Source organism: Lissotriton helveticus, chromosome 4_1, assembly GCF_964261635.1.
Source record: "Lissotriton helveticus chromosome 4_1, aLisHel1.1, whole genome shotgun sequence".
NCBI lineage: Eukaryota > Metazoa > Chordata > Amphibia > Caudata > Salamandridae > Lissotriton > Lissotriton helveticus.
Genome location: NC_136063.1, coordinates 697,352,640 through 697,368,530, shown reverse-complemented (window position 1 = coordinate 697,368,530; position 15,891 = coordinate 697,352,640).

The window sequence follows — 15,891 nt, the reverse complement described above, 5'->3', positions numbered from 1 at the left end:
AACAAGAGAAATTCAGAAAGACGCAACAGCAGTCCAGAAAGAGGAAGAAAGGTGCAAAAATAAGCAAAAGAAGTGTAGAAACAAGCAAGAGAGGTGCAGTAAGAGGCCTACTTTGACTTACCACAGACTCATACAAAGTAGCCTAATCACTAATCCTTCACCCAAGATGTCTTAAACGTCACTTTTCTCTCGAAGGTTCACTGTTCATCGACTGCTCAGAATATCAGGCCTACGAAATGTAAAATAGCAATACTAACCATATCACTGTTGTAAGTCTGACCACGTATGTGAAGGTTTGCATGCATGTGTCTCTGCTTTTAACTAGTGCATGTTACATAACAATAAACATAAATACTTGAATATATGTGTTTCAAACAACATACTCTGTAAATCTGTGTACAAAAAAGTATATGTATTTGTTTATCCTCATAATACAGGGCAAATGGGTATTCAATAGTATATTTGAGGGGCTCTTAAACACCTATATACATAAGACATGTCTGCCTGTGCAACCAAATGACAGAGCAGAACTGAGAACATTTAACCACCTCTAGGAGAAGCTACCCGCTTTTTTCAATTATCATCTTCAGATGCATAACACATGTGAGAATACATATACAAGCAGACCTCAGTCACGAGATCATGCAGACCTTAAAACTTGACAGCTTGCACTTCCTATTTGAGTACAGAAAGATGTGAGAGAACTACAGAATGAAGCAAGAGAAGTGCAGGAAAAAACGAGAGGTGCAGAAAGTGTGACAAATGTGCAGAAAGAATCAAGAGAGGCGCAGAAATAGGTAACAGAAGTGCATAAAGAGGCAAGAGAGGTGCAGAAAGAGACAAGAGAGGAGCCGCAAGAGGGGTGAAGAAAGAAGCAACAGAAGTGCAGAAAAAAGCAAGAGAACTGCAGAAATTGGCAAGAGAGGTGCAGAAACAGGCAAGAAAGGTATAGAAAGAGGGAACTGGGGTACATAAAGAGACAAGAGAGGTGCAGAAAGAAGCAACAGAGGTGCAGAAAGAGGCTAAAGGGTTACAGTGAGAGGCAAGAGAAGTGTAGAAAGAAGCAACAGAGGTGTGGAAAGAGGAAAGAGAAGTGCAGAAAGAGGTAAGAGAGGTATAGAAAGATAAAAAACGGGTGCAGAAAGAGCAAAGAGAGGTATAGAAAGAGGCAAGAGAGGTACAGAAAGAGAGGAAGAAGTGTGCAGAAAGAAGCAAAGGAGGTGCAGAAAGAAGCAAGAGAAGTGCAGAAAGAAGCAACAGAGGTAGAGAAAGAAGCAACAGAGGTGCAGAAAGAGGCAAGAGAAGTACAGAAAGAGGCAAGAGGGGTACAGAAACAGGCAGGAGGTGTGCAGAAAGAGGGAACAGGGGTGCAGAAAGAGGCAAGAGAGATGCATAAATAGCGAAGAAGGGTGCCGAAAGAGGCAAGTGAGGTACAGAAAGAGGCAAGAAAGAGAGGTGCAGAAAAAGGCAAGAGAGGTGCAGAAAATAGAAGACATGAGCAGAAACAGGCAAAAGAAGTGCAGAAAAAAGCAACAAAAGTGCAGCAAAAGGCGAGAGGTGCAGAAAGAAGCAAGAGTGGATTGCACACCATTAGTACCAATTTAACACCCATATTTAGCAATAAGAAAACAGGTGACTATTCTATGTTTGTGAAGGGCCTTCCACCACGCTGTAACAATTGTTGCTGCATTTTTTGGTTTGAAATGTTTAAGCTACAACCATAAACACCACAGGGAAAGAAAGGGTCATACGGATATTTAAAGACCTGCCCAGGTTCACATCCCCTTATACTCAAATATAATAAACAGAAAAAACCGGGGGTCTAAAGGCCACTAATCTAGCTGACTGGCTTCAACTCCTCACTAAGTGAGTTGGAACACAAGTCACATAAAAGCCCACAAGCACAGAAAAACAGGAAAAAGAGCGAAAGACAAGTGATTACTAGTGAGATCCAAAAACAACTAAATGGATTCCCATCAATATATCGCAATGATCAATCTTTTCATTTGGTCATCCCTCTATTGGGATGGTATGTCTCTTGATCATAGAGATTTGTTGCCATAACCACGATAATTGGCTGGATTTGATCAGACCCACAATCACTTTAGACCACAAATAGTAGAACACAAGGGATTTCAGTGCAGTACAACACACAAGAAAGTGGTGAGTAAAATAGGGTGATGAGGCGAAAAAAGGGAATTTTTTATTAGAATACCGACTCACCCCCTGATTAAAAACAGAACAGTGCAGAAAAGCAGTTTCAACAAATAACTGCAAAAAGGCCAACATGTTTCAGCCAATAGGGAAACAAAAACCTCGTCTTTCTTCAGGTTCTCTGCTCTAAACCTTTGCTACTGTGAAATAGAGTGTATACTCATAAAAAGTGAAAACTTATATTTAAACGAGACTGTAGTGAAATTACAAATAAAGATAACTGGTTGGAACAATGACAACCTATTTTTACTAATCCTCAGCATCAAGGAATGTAGGTAGCATCTAAAAAACAATTAAATTGTAAAACAAGTTACTACAAAATCACTCTCTTATTTGCTTTGTTCATGTAAGATCATGCCAGTTCAAAACAATTACGTGTGCTCATCCAGCTTGACTGGGAACTGGACCTCACCTCACCTGGACCGAGCTCAGGAAATGGAGGCCCCGCTCTGTGAAGGTAAAGCAAGGGAAAGCATAGAGTAAAGGAAGGAACACTAGAGCTTCTTGGCCCTTTGCATCCTCATTCTGCAGCCCCTTCTATCGTCTATCCTTCTCAGACAATTGCCAATTCTAGAATGCCAAAAGACTTACCCTAAGAATTATCAACACTGAATAACCCCACAGTTAAGTTATAAACCTCCAAGAACAGAAAATCCATTTATATAGAGGTGTACCCAACAATTTCACCAAGTCTTCATGTCTATTGAAACACATTCGCCGCGGAGGTGTAGGGGTGGAAAAAGATTTGTTGGTCCCGGACGTGGATGTAGGAGGCGATCCATTCTAATGCTGTCCTTCGGATGCCTATTTGCTTAAGTCTGTGAAGCATAATATGGTGAGACACCGTGTCAAATACTGCCGACAGATCGAGGAGTACCAGCGTGGCCGCTGAGCCTTCGTCAATCGCCCATCGGATGGAATCTGCAACTTTAATCAGTGCTTGACGTCCACTTTAGTCCTAAGTACCTCAGGACACAAGAGGACATCATCGCCCCACCAGCAGTGCACCAAGAGGCATGATTGCAGAGTGGTGTAAAAAGGGGCGTGGCCTCTGACCACATCTCAGTAATTCCACTGTGAGGGGCTTACTGGAAGTACTTGGTAGGCTAGTTGGCTCCTAAGGACCCTTAAGATTCTAGGGGATTTAATCCTTCAACCCAGAACGCACCAAGAGGCTCGTTTGCAGAGTGGTGCAGGGAGGCGGTGGATTAAACTCCTTTTAAAGGAGGGGTGCCGTTTGGCCCCCTCCTGATGCCATTAATGGCCCGGGGACCCCATGGCAGGGGGCATTGTCTCTTTTTAAAAAAAAAATGAAATATTATTATGGGAGGGGGGCCGCGTGGCCCCTCATCCCTGGGTCACTTTTGACCCCAAATAGCCCATCCCATGTGGCCTGGCCTCATGTTGGAGACCGCGGGGGGAGCCCCAATGCCCCGTGATCCCTGCTAGCTCCCCGCCTCCTGCGGGAACCGGCATTGCTTTTGAACAAGGGGAGCTGCAAACATGCAGTTCCCTTTGCCCAAAAGCAATCGGCTTTGCTTCATGAAATCGAGAGCAGGTTTCCTGCTCACGTTTCCATGAAGCAAAGCAGTGTTTGCTGTGGCAAGGAGGGAGACGTGCTCCCGCCCTGCCAGAGCAAACTCCAATGTCCTGGGTTTGGCACCCCAGGACATTGCTGGAGTCAGCCCTGGGAGGTGGCAGTCCCCAGGGCGAAGGATGGCTCCAGGAGGGGGCCGCGGAGCCCCCCTCCCATCATGACTAAAACCCCAGGAGCCCCCCACACATTTTATTGAAAAGCCCCAGGGATTTGTGGCTGTCCCCGGGGCTGCGGGGGCCACTGGAAACCCCCGCATATATTTTCTTTATTGCCGCCAGGACCTGGTCCACCCGGGGGCTTATTAAAAAAAGTGTGGGAGCCCATGCTTCATATAAAAAAAAAATCTGACAAATTCAGGGACCCTACACGAATCCCGATGATTTAAAAAAAAAAAAAACTTTTTGGGACCCTTGGTTTCCCTGTTGGACCCCTAGGGGGTCAGGGTGTTTCTACCCTGCCCCCTTTTCTTGTTTTTTCACCTTTTGTCCTGTGACTCGGTTCTACTCACACAGAGCGATTCACTAGGAGAGCCCTCCGGATCCAAGTTGTACGGAGTGCTTTCCTAACGAGATCGGAATTGGGCTCTAAATCTTGTACTTATTTGAGGGAGATCTCCACCTCTGGGGCAGAGATCTTTGCAGAAAAAAAACCAGGAAAGGTGGAGATCTCTAGCTGTAGGTTTACGAAGTAGTAGTAATGGTGTGCTGGTTTATGTTCTCCATAATGCCTTTTGTGAATAGGGCCTTATTGTAAAGTAAGAAGGCTGGACCAATGTAAGTTCCAGGACTCTTTATTAGCTATCCACTCTCCGAACAGTAAAGAGAATACTCAACATTCTTAGGTTAACTCTCAAGGGATAGTCCACTGGGGAACCAAGTGCAGGGGAGCAGGGGACGTACCAAGACAGGAAGATTACAAGACATACCTCCTCAACATAACATTTGACGATTCTGTCACAACTCCTAGATTGTCCATTCTCCAGTAGTACTACATTGTTGTAGGTCTTGGATATATGACAAGGAGCGTAATATCTGCTATTGCTTTGATGGTCTTTGAGACTTCTTTTGACTTGTACCCAATCTCCTACTTCCCATTTGGGATCTTTAACTCCATTGTTGCTATCGTACCACTTCTTGTATTTCCTTTATTGCGACTCTCGTTTACTTCCTGCTTCCTTAAGATTGGACTCAATTATTGGACCACCCCTCAACCAGGTGGGGTTAAACTTTGTACAGGGTCCCCTCTCACTGAGGGCAACAAACGGCGACACCCCTGTGATGGTGTTGAGTGATGTGTGATAGGCCCTTAAGCAATCCTGTAAGGATGACTCCATTTCATGGTCATTGACCACAGCAAGTTGAATGTGTTCTTTGAAAAGTCTGTTTGCTCTTTCAACCAGACTGTTTGCCTTGGGGCAGTACAGAGCAGTTCTTTCGTGTTTGATGTTAACATTTTCTAGGAAGTCCTTCTTAAGTTGGGATGTAAACTGTACCTTGTTATCGGTGTCAAGGATAGAAGGATCACCTTCCTTTGAAAAACGTCCTTGAGGAATTCCAGAACAGTATTCGTGTTGACAGCATAGATGAACTGGTGTGAGACCCAGTGAGATGTGTAGTCAACGAGTACTAACATGAATCTTCTGTTAGACCTTACATTGTGCACATGCCCAATTATGTCCATGGCCAGTTTGCTCCATGGTTTGAGGCGTACCTCTACTGGGGACAGTGGGGCTTTGTGAGTAGTCCGTGATTTGTCACTTTTAGCACAGCTATGACTGTCTTTTACCAGTTGTTCAACCAGGAAGTCCATCTTAGGGAACCAGAAATTGACTCTAGCCCCAGCTTTCCTTAGTGGGCCAGTTCCACAATTCTTTTCCTCAACCCTTCAGGAGGTACAATTTTGTTTTTTTGACAAACTTTCCCTCCAATGTTTCTCAATTCAAATCTGACCTCCCAAAAGTCTCGAATTCCCTCATTGACCTCTCTGCATTTGCTGGGCCATCCTTCAGCCATAATTTCTTTTAATTTACAGTCTTTTATCTTCCTCCATGCCTTTACTCCACTCTTCCTCTGTTAATGCAGGATCAGATAGGGTTAGAATGGGACTGTCTAGCATTTCCTCACATGATTCAGTTTGTAATGGGGCACGGGACAAGAAGTCTCCTGGAACATACTCCACTCTAAAGCAGAAATTTGCAAATCTTAAAATCCACTTACAAATGCGGGGCGTGCCATGTTCTATACCTTTAACTGCGAACATGACATTTAGTGGCTTGTGATCTGTAGGGATAGTGAAATTCAATCCCCACAAGAACTTAAAATGTTTTACTGCCCAGTAACACGCTAGGGCCTCTTTCTCCACTACGGAGTAGTTACTTTCTGCTTTGGTTGGGCAACGGCAGGCAAAAGCAATGATTTTCTCCTCATTACCTTCCTTTTAAGGTAGAGTCACCCCCAAACTCTTCTTCGAGGCATCTGTGGTTAGAATGTTTTTTTTTCTTTGGATCAAATGTGCTCATCTTTCAGTGCATCAACTGAACACTTGTGTTTCTCTTCCCATTCAAACTCCTTGTTTTTCTTAAGTAGATCACGTAAATGTTCACATTTCTCCGAGAAATGTTTAATGTATTTAGCCATATACTCTAAAAGCCCTAAGAGTGATTTATTTTAAATCCTCCTTGCTCTTGGGATATGGGGCTTCTCTCACGGCCTTCAATAAGTTGTTTTTTGGTCTGGAACCTTTTTCTGAAATGAAGTGCCCTAGGTACTCTACTGACGCCACTTTGATCTGGCACTTAGATTTCTGTACTGTTAACCCTGCATTCATCAGCCTCTTGAATACATCTCTGAGGGTCTGGTCATGAGCCTCAGCGGGCTGTCCATAAACAAGAATGTTGTCTTGGAAACACATGGTGTTGTTTATGCCTCTCACGACTTGTTGCATTATCTTTTGGAAGACCGCTGCGGCCAAAGCAAACCCAAACGGTATTCTTTGGAACATGTACACTCCTTGTGGGGTGATGAAGGCTGTGAGCAGTCTGGAGTCGGGTGAAAATCTACCTGGTGGTAGGCAATGGAAAGGTCAATTACATAAAAGAACTTGGGGCCATATTATCAAGGAAATGCAATAAATATTGCATTTCCCGCTTTCCGCAATTCTGTTTAACGCCGCGTATTGCCGGATTTAATCCCTGGGATATCGCGCTATTATCAACGCATATCTCCACGGTGATTAAATCCTGCGATAGCGGCGTGAAACAAAATCGCAGAAAGTGGGAACTGCGATATTTATCGCATTTCCTTGATGATATGCCCCGTTGCCTCAGCCATACAATCCAACTGCCATAATAAGTTTGGCTAAGTCATGCCCGTGATAACCACGGTTTGTTTTATCGCATCGCGGGTTTGCACGAGGCTTGCTAATATTGCGCTGCTATGTCAGCGCGGATTGCCATGGAGAAATTAGCGATATTCATTGTTGACATGCAAAGCAGAGTTAAAAGGACTGCTTACTCAGGGAAACACACGTTAGCGTGTCTTTGATAATTGTGCAGTAAAAAAATCGTCGCTTTTCAGCCGAAAAGGGCCACTAAAGTGGCGGTATTCGGCTTGATAATATGCCCCGTAGCAAGTCCCACGGTGCTGAGCATTTCATTTATGTTGGGTAGCAGGTGCCTCTCAACCCGGATGTTTTCATTTAGGCTGCGCAGGTCCACACATAAACGGATCCCGTCCCCACTGGACTTAGAGGCAATCACAATGGGGGCCAACCATTCAGACGTGTCAATGTGTTGGATGACATCCATTTTGCACAATATCTCCAATTCCTTTTCTAATGGTTCTTTCATTAGGTGAGGACTGGGCAAAGTTTGTGTACTATTGGCTTAGCATTTGATTTGATTTTAATTTTATGTTGGTAATCATGGAGAAGACCAAGATTTTCAGAAAATAACCTTGGAAACTCCTCACATATGCTCGTTTGAGATTGTGTTTCCTCCAGGACCAGTACTCGTTCGTGGTTATTAGGATCTAGTATTATGCCCAACTCCTGATGTTGCCATCCTAATAAATTAGATCCAGTTTCAACAATGTACACCTTGCCTTCCGCATTCCTTTCTTTGAATTCAATCTGCATATTTCTCATACCCATGAGGGGCATGGGTTGTTTGGTATAACCTGTGGGAGAAATATCAGGTTTATCTAGGAACACATCACCATCAACATTCATGTTTACAAAATCAGTATGCTTCAACAAAGTGAATGGAGAGCAAGAATCAGCGTACATAGTGACAACCTTCTTATTAAGCATCACATCACATTTAGGATAATTGAGATTTATACTCCCTACTGTGTCATTTACCTAAAAGACGAACTTCCTTTACCTGGGGGTGACATAACTAATTTCTTTTATAGAGCTACCTTCTTTTCCCCCACCCTCCTTGTTGTTGGGGTCACTTTCTCTACACACTCTATCAAAATGCCCACTATGATTGCAGTATTTGCATGTGACATTTCTGGCTGGGCACTGAACATTATTAGCTAGATGGTTGCTGGTTCCACACCTATAACATCTTAGTTTCCTCTCATTAAGGTATATTTGGTTCCTTATGTTTTCCTTCCCTTTGACTTTACAGACTTAGGTTTCTTCCACATACTCCTTAATATTGGCAACCAACTCTGTAGGTGATTTCATTTCTTTGATGCATTTTGCTGTGTGCTCTACAGATTGGGCAATTGTAAGTGCCTCCCTGAGTGAGGGATTTTTGGGCAGTAATTTTTCTTGAATGTGCAAGTTATTGGTGCAGCGTGCCAGCTGGTCCCTAATAAGGGAGTCAGTTAGGTTACCAAAGTCACATAATTGACTAAAACCTCTTAAGGCCGCGATGTAGTTGCAAACAGATTCCATTTTCCCTTGTGTCTATGATGCTCCAAAACCACGTTTATCTTATCCCCAAAATAAATGTCTAACTTGGCCATATTGCTCACAAAAATGTCCATTGCTACCACTTCCCCTTCTCCATTGCTTTCTGGTTCAGGCAGGGTTTCATTATCTATGTGGCTCCCCTGGCAAGACTAGTAAGATCGCAGGGGATGGAGGTGGTTTCCTATGCAGATGACACCCAGATTATGGTTTCACTGGCTCACTCCTCTGTCAGGACTTCTGCCGCCGGTTTCAGGGTATGCATGCAGTATGTGGCAGACTGGATGACTATAAATTCCCTGAAGCTGAACGGCGAAAAGACGGAGGTGTTGATCTTTGGGAAGGACCAAGATGCTTGGTCAAGTGAGTGGTGGCCACCCTCCCTTGGCATCTGCCCCACCCCTTCCCAATTTGCCAGGAACCTTGGTGTTATTTTCGATACCTCGCTCTCTCTTTCCCTGCAAGTCAACAGGACCGTGGCCACTTGCTGGGGTGTGATTAGAATACTCAATAAGATCCGTGAGTATCTTTCCCCCCAGGCACGTAAACAGGTCGCAGTTGCCCTGGTAGGATCGAGGCTAGATTATTGTAATTCTCTCTATATGGAAGCCAATAAAAGCCTTCTACATCGACTGCAGGTTGTGCAGAATGCTGCAGCCCGCTTTGTTCTGGCCCTTCCTAAAATCTCCTCTGCTACGGCAGCCAGGAAAGAACTCCATTGGCTACCTGTCCAGCACAGAATCTGTTTCAAAATTCTGTGTTTGGCCTACAGAGCTGTGACAGAAAGCTCCTCTAGTGCTATTGGTTCTCTCCTTACGCGCTACGTTCCTGCAAGAGGCCTTCGCTCTGCGGGACTCTGTCAACTTGTTGTTCCGCGTTTCAAACTAGCCAGATGGGGAGCCAGAGCCTTCTCTGTGGTGGCCCCTCAGCTCTGGAATTCGATCCCTATTGAAATAAAAACCCTTCCCACAATGGAGTCATTTAAAAAGGCTCTTAAAACCTGCCTTTTTAAGAGGGCCTATCAATGAGAGAATGCTGTAGAGTGTACTGTAGGGGGGCTTAGCTGCTTTATTTGATTTAGGCGCCTTGACGCCCGTTGGGCAAAGTTGCGCAAGATAAGATCCGTTTCATTCATTCATTAATTTTCTGACCATAAGCCCCTAAATTATGTAGTAATATGTGTTGTTAACGCAAAGGAGATAAACGTTCGCCTCCAATACCAATAAGATAAGATTCAAACAGTTTGACCCAGTCTTTCCAATGAATTTCATGTTCCCCATTCTCATTAAGGAACAATGGTGGCTGGCTCATGCTAGCTGCGGCCATCATAGTGGACAACAGAAAGGGAAAAGGCTGAGTCCACGGAGCAACGGAGGTGAGGAAATGTCAAAACGAAAGCACTGAAATTAACGCCAGAATGCGTACACCACTTGCGAAGAACACACCCAGGTATAAGTACTATAAAGGCACGCAGATCATTAAATGTTGGAGATGTACGCCAAGTTAATAACAGACTTCAGTGAACCCTGAGACTTAGTATAGATATAATAGAGGACAAAGGGGGCGTAAAATGGGAGGGAAGCTCCTCCTGTGCCTGCTCTCGATGGAAAAAGTATTGGAAACACTTTAATGACTGTAAAATGAACGCTGCTTGTACCCCCCTGGACTACAAAACAAGATTGAAGATGGAAGCTTTAACTCATTGCCCCCACAGCAAACAGTGCGAAGAGCAATCGTATGGAAATGAGAATTCAAGACTGACTGATCCTGTGAGCTCAGTTTGCTTAAAGATGCGGAGACAAAGTGAAGCCCAACACAGAAACTTCTTCAGATGCTCACTTCACCGCAACCTATAAGCATGTCTCCCTTTCGATGGCTGGCATGTGCAATTTATTCAAGGACGAGGCGGAGCATAAATTGATGAACATTCTCTTTAAGATACTCTCCTCATCGCAAGCAAAGAAAAGTGTCACCTTAAATTGTTTGGAAGAGGGACCGGTGCTTCAATCACCAAGCCTGGCACACAGGATGAAGTACCTGATGATTAGTGAAGACACCGTAAGAAACTACTGAAAAGTGTCTGCCTTCACTTGATACATTTATTCCGCTGACATGACAGACCTCTGTGATGCACCTGCTCTGAGGAAGAAGCGCCTCTCCTCATTGAAGTGTCCTGAGAAGCGTCTCCCCTCTCCTAAGGCACTGATCACGTTGGTTGTCCACTGAAACGCCTGCGCCGAGGAAGAGGTACCCCTCCAAATACCCACAACCAGCGACGTCACTTCACACAGGCGCAACACTGCCTCCTCGGCTATCCTCCCCGGGCTGACTGTTCGTGCGCCAGAGCTTTGAGGTTCAGTTTGCGATGATCGGGCACAATCTTCCGTTGGGCTTTTTGAGGGGAAGACACATACCCAGTAAAGTCACTGTTATGGTAAATAGAACAAGGTGCCGTTAACTTGTGATTTTTCCTTTGCTGTCACTGCACAAAAAATTCCAATGTGCTGCAATGCTCATTACCTCCAGTTCTGTTAGTTATCTGCAATAGTAGGTATAATTCAGTCAGGCTACAGGTCAGGCAGACAGTTGTGAGTTCGTAGTAGGCCGATGCGACAGCAGGGTTTCCTTACAGCTGACCAAAGATTCAATAACCACGTAAAGAAAATAACATACTTTGTAAGCATGAACTTCTTCTTCCGTCACATCAGCTTCGCATGGAGGGAGTAAACAAAGGGGAGATGGCTAAACTGCCCCCTACGCAGTATTTCATCACCAGTATTATAAAGTAAGAAGGCTGGACCAACGTAAGTTCCAGGTACTCTTTATTAGCCATTCACTCTCCGAACAGTAAAGAGAATTCTCAACATTCTAAGGTAAACTCTCAAGAAAGAGTCCACTGGGGAACCAAGTGCAGGGGAGGAGGGGACGTACCAAGACAGGAAGAAGATTACAACAGGCCTTATGTCTTCAAGTTACTGATATTCAAGCCAGTAATACCCTTTCTTTTCACCAATAACATTTATATTTTCCTACGCTCTGTATTAAATTAAACAATGTTACTCTGTTTGTTCTAAAGTGCACCTCCCTGCTATGCTTTGGTTGGTTTGATTTTAACTTTATTAATAATTGTACTTCCGAGGATCCTCCAAAGAACGAAAATTATATATGTCTTTTATTATATGTAATCTGTAAACACCAATAAAAACATTTTTAAAAAAAAGAATGTGACGCCCACACTTAGGCAGCAGCATGTTGTATTCATGAGGAATATTAAACAATTGGTGGAAGACATGAGACATGAGTTGGTTACAGATTGAACTGATGTTAAATATTTATGGATAAAGGCAATGGAAGAGAGTTCCAGCGGGAAGCCTTGAAGGCGCAGACACCTCCCCATATATTGCATGTATATCAGCGTGAACATTGTAAGATGGTGTTGGGAGGTTGACCTCAGGTGTCTGGTTGGCAAGGCATTCCAAAAGCTGACATGAGTGTCATTTTAAGGTTTCAAATGAACTGTCAAGGCACAGACACCAGCCCATATGTTGCATGTATGTCATTGTGAACATTGTAAGATAGTGTTGGGAGGTTGACCTCAGGTGTCTGGTTGGCCGGGCATTCCAAAAGCTGACATGAGAGTCATTTCAAGGTTTCAGAGGAACTGTCGAGGCGCAGACACCTGCCCATATGTTGTATATATGGCAATGTGAACATTGTAAGATGGTGTTGGGAGGTTGACCTCAAGTGTTTGGTTGGCCGGGCATTCCAAAAGCTGACATGAGTGTCATTTTAAGATTTCAGAGGAACTGTTGGAATTGGAAACATGGTGTGAAGCTCAATTACAACTGATGGGAGCCACGTGGAAGTATGGTTTTGAGACCAGTCAAAACCACACTTCAACGTTGCCCTTTAAATGAGATTTGAGGTACCTTTCGCTTTCTTATTATGTGCAGTTGAAACGAACAGAATTTTCTGAGAAATATTAGATTTTTTCTGCAGGATTTAGGATACCAAAATCTTAATATTTTCTTCTTAATTGCAGTTGTGCATGACCTAACATATCTGCGCTTGGATTATCGGCTGTCACAGCTACGTGACCCATCAGCACAACCTCAAAGATGAAAAAGAGTTTCATGACACAACAAAGCAGCTTGATGCATTGAGACGAATTAAGACATTTTAGTCCAAAGCCTTCTGCTTTACAACTTACACTTTTCTGGAACGTGTACCTTTAATCCGTACAACTTGCAAATGCTGCATGTCCGTGCTGCGTATTTCTTTTTATTCATCTGCCAAAAACAAATTGATCTTCTCCCTGCAAGCAGTCGAACATTCTAACCACATTACACTTTTTTTATCCAGTGATGGATGGGAAATGACAGCAAAAGTGAAAGCATTTCTAAAATAAACTGGCTCAATCTGTCAGTGAACCTTTTTTCGGTTCTAATCACTCACTGGGATGCTCCGCTACGTTAAACCTCGGTTAAATGGTCTGTCTCTGCTCACTCTGTTGACGTTAGTATCTTGTTTCCAGATAACTTCAGATGCAGTTGGCTAAGTGTCAAATGACGTTTGACTGCACCCTGAAGGAAATAAGACCACTTGTATATTCTAAGGGAAAAACACACTTCAAAAATATTCATTTTTCCATGCCTCTGTGTGTCTGTTGTGTTCGTTTTCCTTGGTGGCATGGGATGAAGTGTTCGTCTGTGGGGTAGGCTCTGCCTTCGCAGACACAGTGTCTGCACAGGGAGTTCCTGTTCCTGGCCCAAACCCACAAGCCTCGGCACAGGAGGACATGGTTGGTCGATTCACTCCCCCTCTCTCTGACTGCAGTTGCTGATGCTGGCCCTGGAGACGAGCTCATTGAAACATAATGTAAAAAGAGACAAAAAACAACGTTTGTGCCCCTTGCTCGGAGATTTTGGAAAATCCTGTTTTTACCTTTTTTTGTCCTGTGACCTTCATGGTTTAAAAAATGCAGTATGACTGGAGAAGCTTAATTTCTGAGACCCTTATCGTCATCAGTTTCCCACTCCTTTGCTAGCATCATCTAGAATAGAGTTAATTGCAGGGGGGCAGAGTTAGGCATAATTCAAGTTCTAAAAGTGGCCTACCTCATGACGTTCCTGGAAAGTGCTACACAATTTTGCAAAGCTGTTGTGTTGGAAAGATTCACTGTAAATATGTACGCTGTATATTTATTTTACCTTATAGCCAACTAAGCTTTGTGGGTCTTGCCTGAGACAGCGCACGTGCTGTGTGCTGCAAGACATATCACAGTGACTTTCAGCCCGCCCATTGCTTTCCATTGGTTGGCTTCATTGTCACTCTTGTTTGCTTGCTTCTTATTTGTTAATTTATGTAGGCTTTCCTTCTCCTTGTGTGTTTCTCTCCCCTGTAGCATGGATGTATTACTCAGGTCCTTCCACTGCTCATGTTTCAGGTGATACTCTTTCCTTTTTGTTTAAGCCCTCTAAGAGAGTGCACATGTTTTCAACCTGTCTTCCTCGTGTACCTCTTCACCATCCATTTTCCTCTGTCTCACCCTCCCTCATTTACCATTCTTGGTTCCCCCCACCCACCTTCCCTTGACATTCTTTCTTCTCTGCCACCCATTTGGTCCCAAAGCTTGCTTCCTCATCCCCTCCTCACTACCTGCCACTGTCAGCTTGCTTCCACAGCCACTCTTTTCTAGTTTTGATTGTCAATTTGCTTCCCTATCCCCTTCCCACACCCTTTATTATTAGTTTGCTACCCATTCCTTCCTGTGCATCCTGTGCTGTCCCTTTGTCTTCTCAGCTGCTCCCGACCACCCTCTGATGTTCGTGTGCCTCCTTGTTGTCATTCTCGACCATCCTCTATCTGTGTTGCTTCGTCCTCAACCCAGTTATGCATTTTTGTTTTACTAAAAAAAGTGCATTAGCTCTTGCCGTATCAGAGTGCTTTTTAGAATTATTTTTAGCTATCCTGCAAAGCAGCCATACTGCTTTACAACATGGTCACAAATTATTACGAATGCCAAAAGCTCTCAAGGGTATGACCTATTGGCTTTGCCAATGCCTATTTAAAATAAACTTTTTTAGGAATGCACGAACACCGCATGTAGCTCTACTTAAGAACGTCCTCAAGTATTTTATAGCACGTCAGCCCCTATGCTGCGGTATGGGTTATGCAGTGTCAGTATATTTTTTTCCATTTAATGACATAGCATTGCTTTATAGCCCCCCATAGCAGGCTATAGTGGCCATTAAAGACACGCTTCATAGGCTCGGGCCTTTAGACAGGGAGTGGGACTTTATTGCTGATATAGCTCAGCTACGGAGGGCTATAAGGCTATTAGAACATTCTGTTTCACAAAATCCGAGGCCCAGGTGGGGTCTCAAGAGGGTAGAGAAGCAACATATAAAGGAGGGGGTGTTTTCAATAGAGAATAACACCTAAAAAGTCTGTACATCCCAAGTTTAGTGACCCCCCTTGACTAAAGGGTGGGAAGTGTGGGAAGGGAGGAAAACCCTTATCTATTAGAACATTCTGTCACTAGAGGGAATATGTTCTAACAAGTAAAGCAAAGGCCTGAGGGAGCCCGAGGGGATTGAAATCCCCTCGGGCTCCCTCAGACCTTTATTCACAGCTGTGAATGACAACATTAGGATGTTGGACCTCCGGGCTTCTACCAGCTGTTAGAAGCCTGGAGCACTCCATTGTTTTCAATGGAGTTCCCAACATTCCAATGTTCTAATTATGTATAACATGCATAAATAATCCTTCATTCCACATTTTCATGTATATTCTCATATTTAGATGTTGTATATGTTTAATTTTGAATTTATTTTGTGTCTGCTATATCATTTTCCTGGATTATAGTCACCTATGCTGTATTCAGATAATTATCGATATAGGAATAAACTTGAAATTGAAACTTTACTAACGTGTTAATAAGCCTTAATCATTTGCAAGTTTACTCCTCTCTGTCATTACTGCTTGACTGTCATTGATAGGCCGTTGAACCGATGATTTTAAGTCTCAGTTTGAAATCAATATCTAATAAAGTAGAATCTGTCCCAGATTCATTTGCAGCCCTGAGGTTTCTTTAGTCCAGTTTCAGGCATTCCTGAGTGGTTAGAGTGTCCCAGGAGTGTGAGTATAGTAGGATTTTG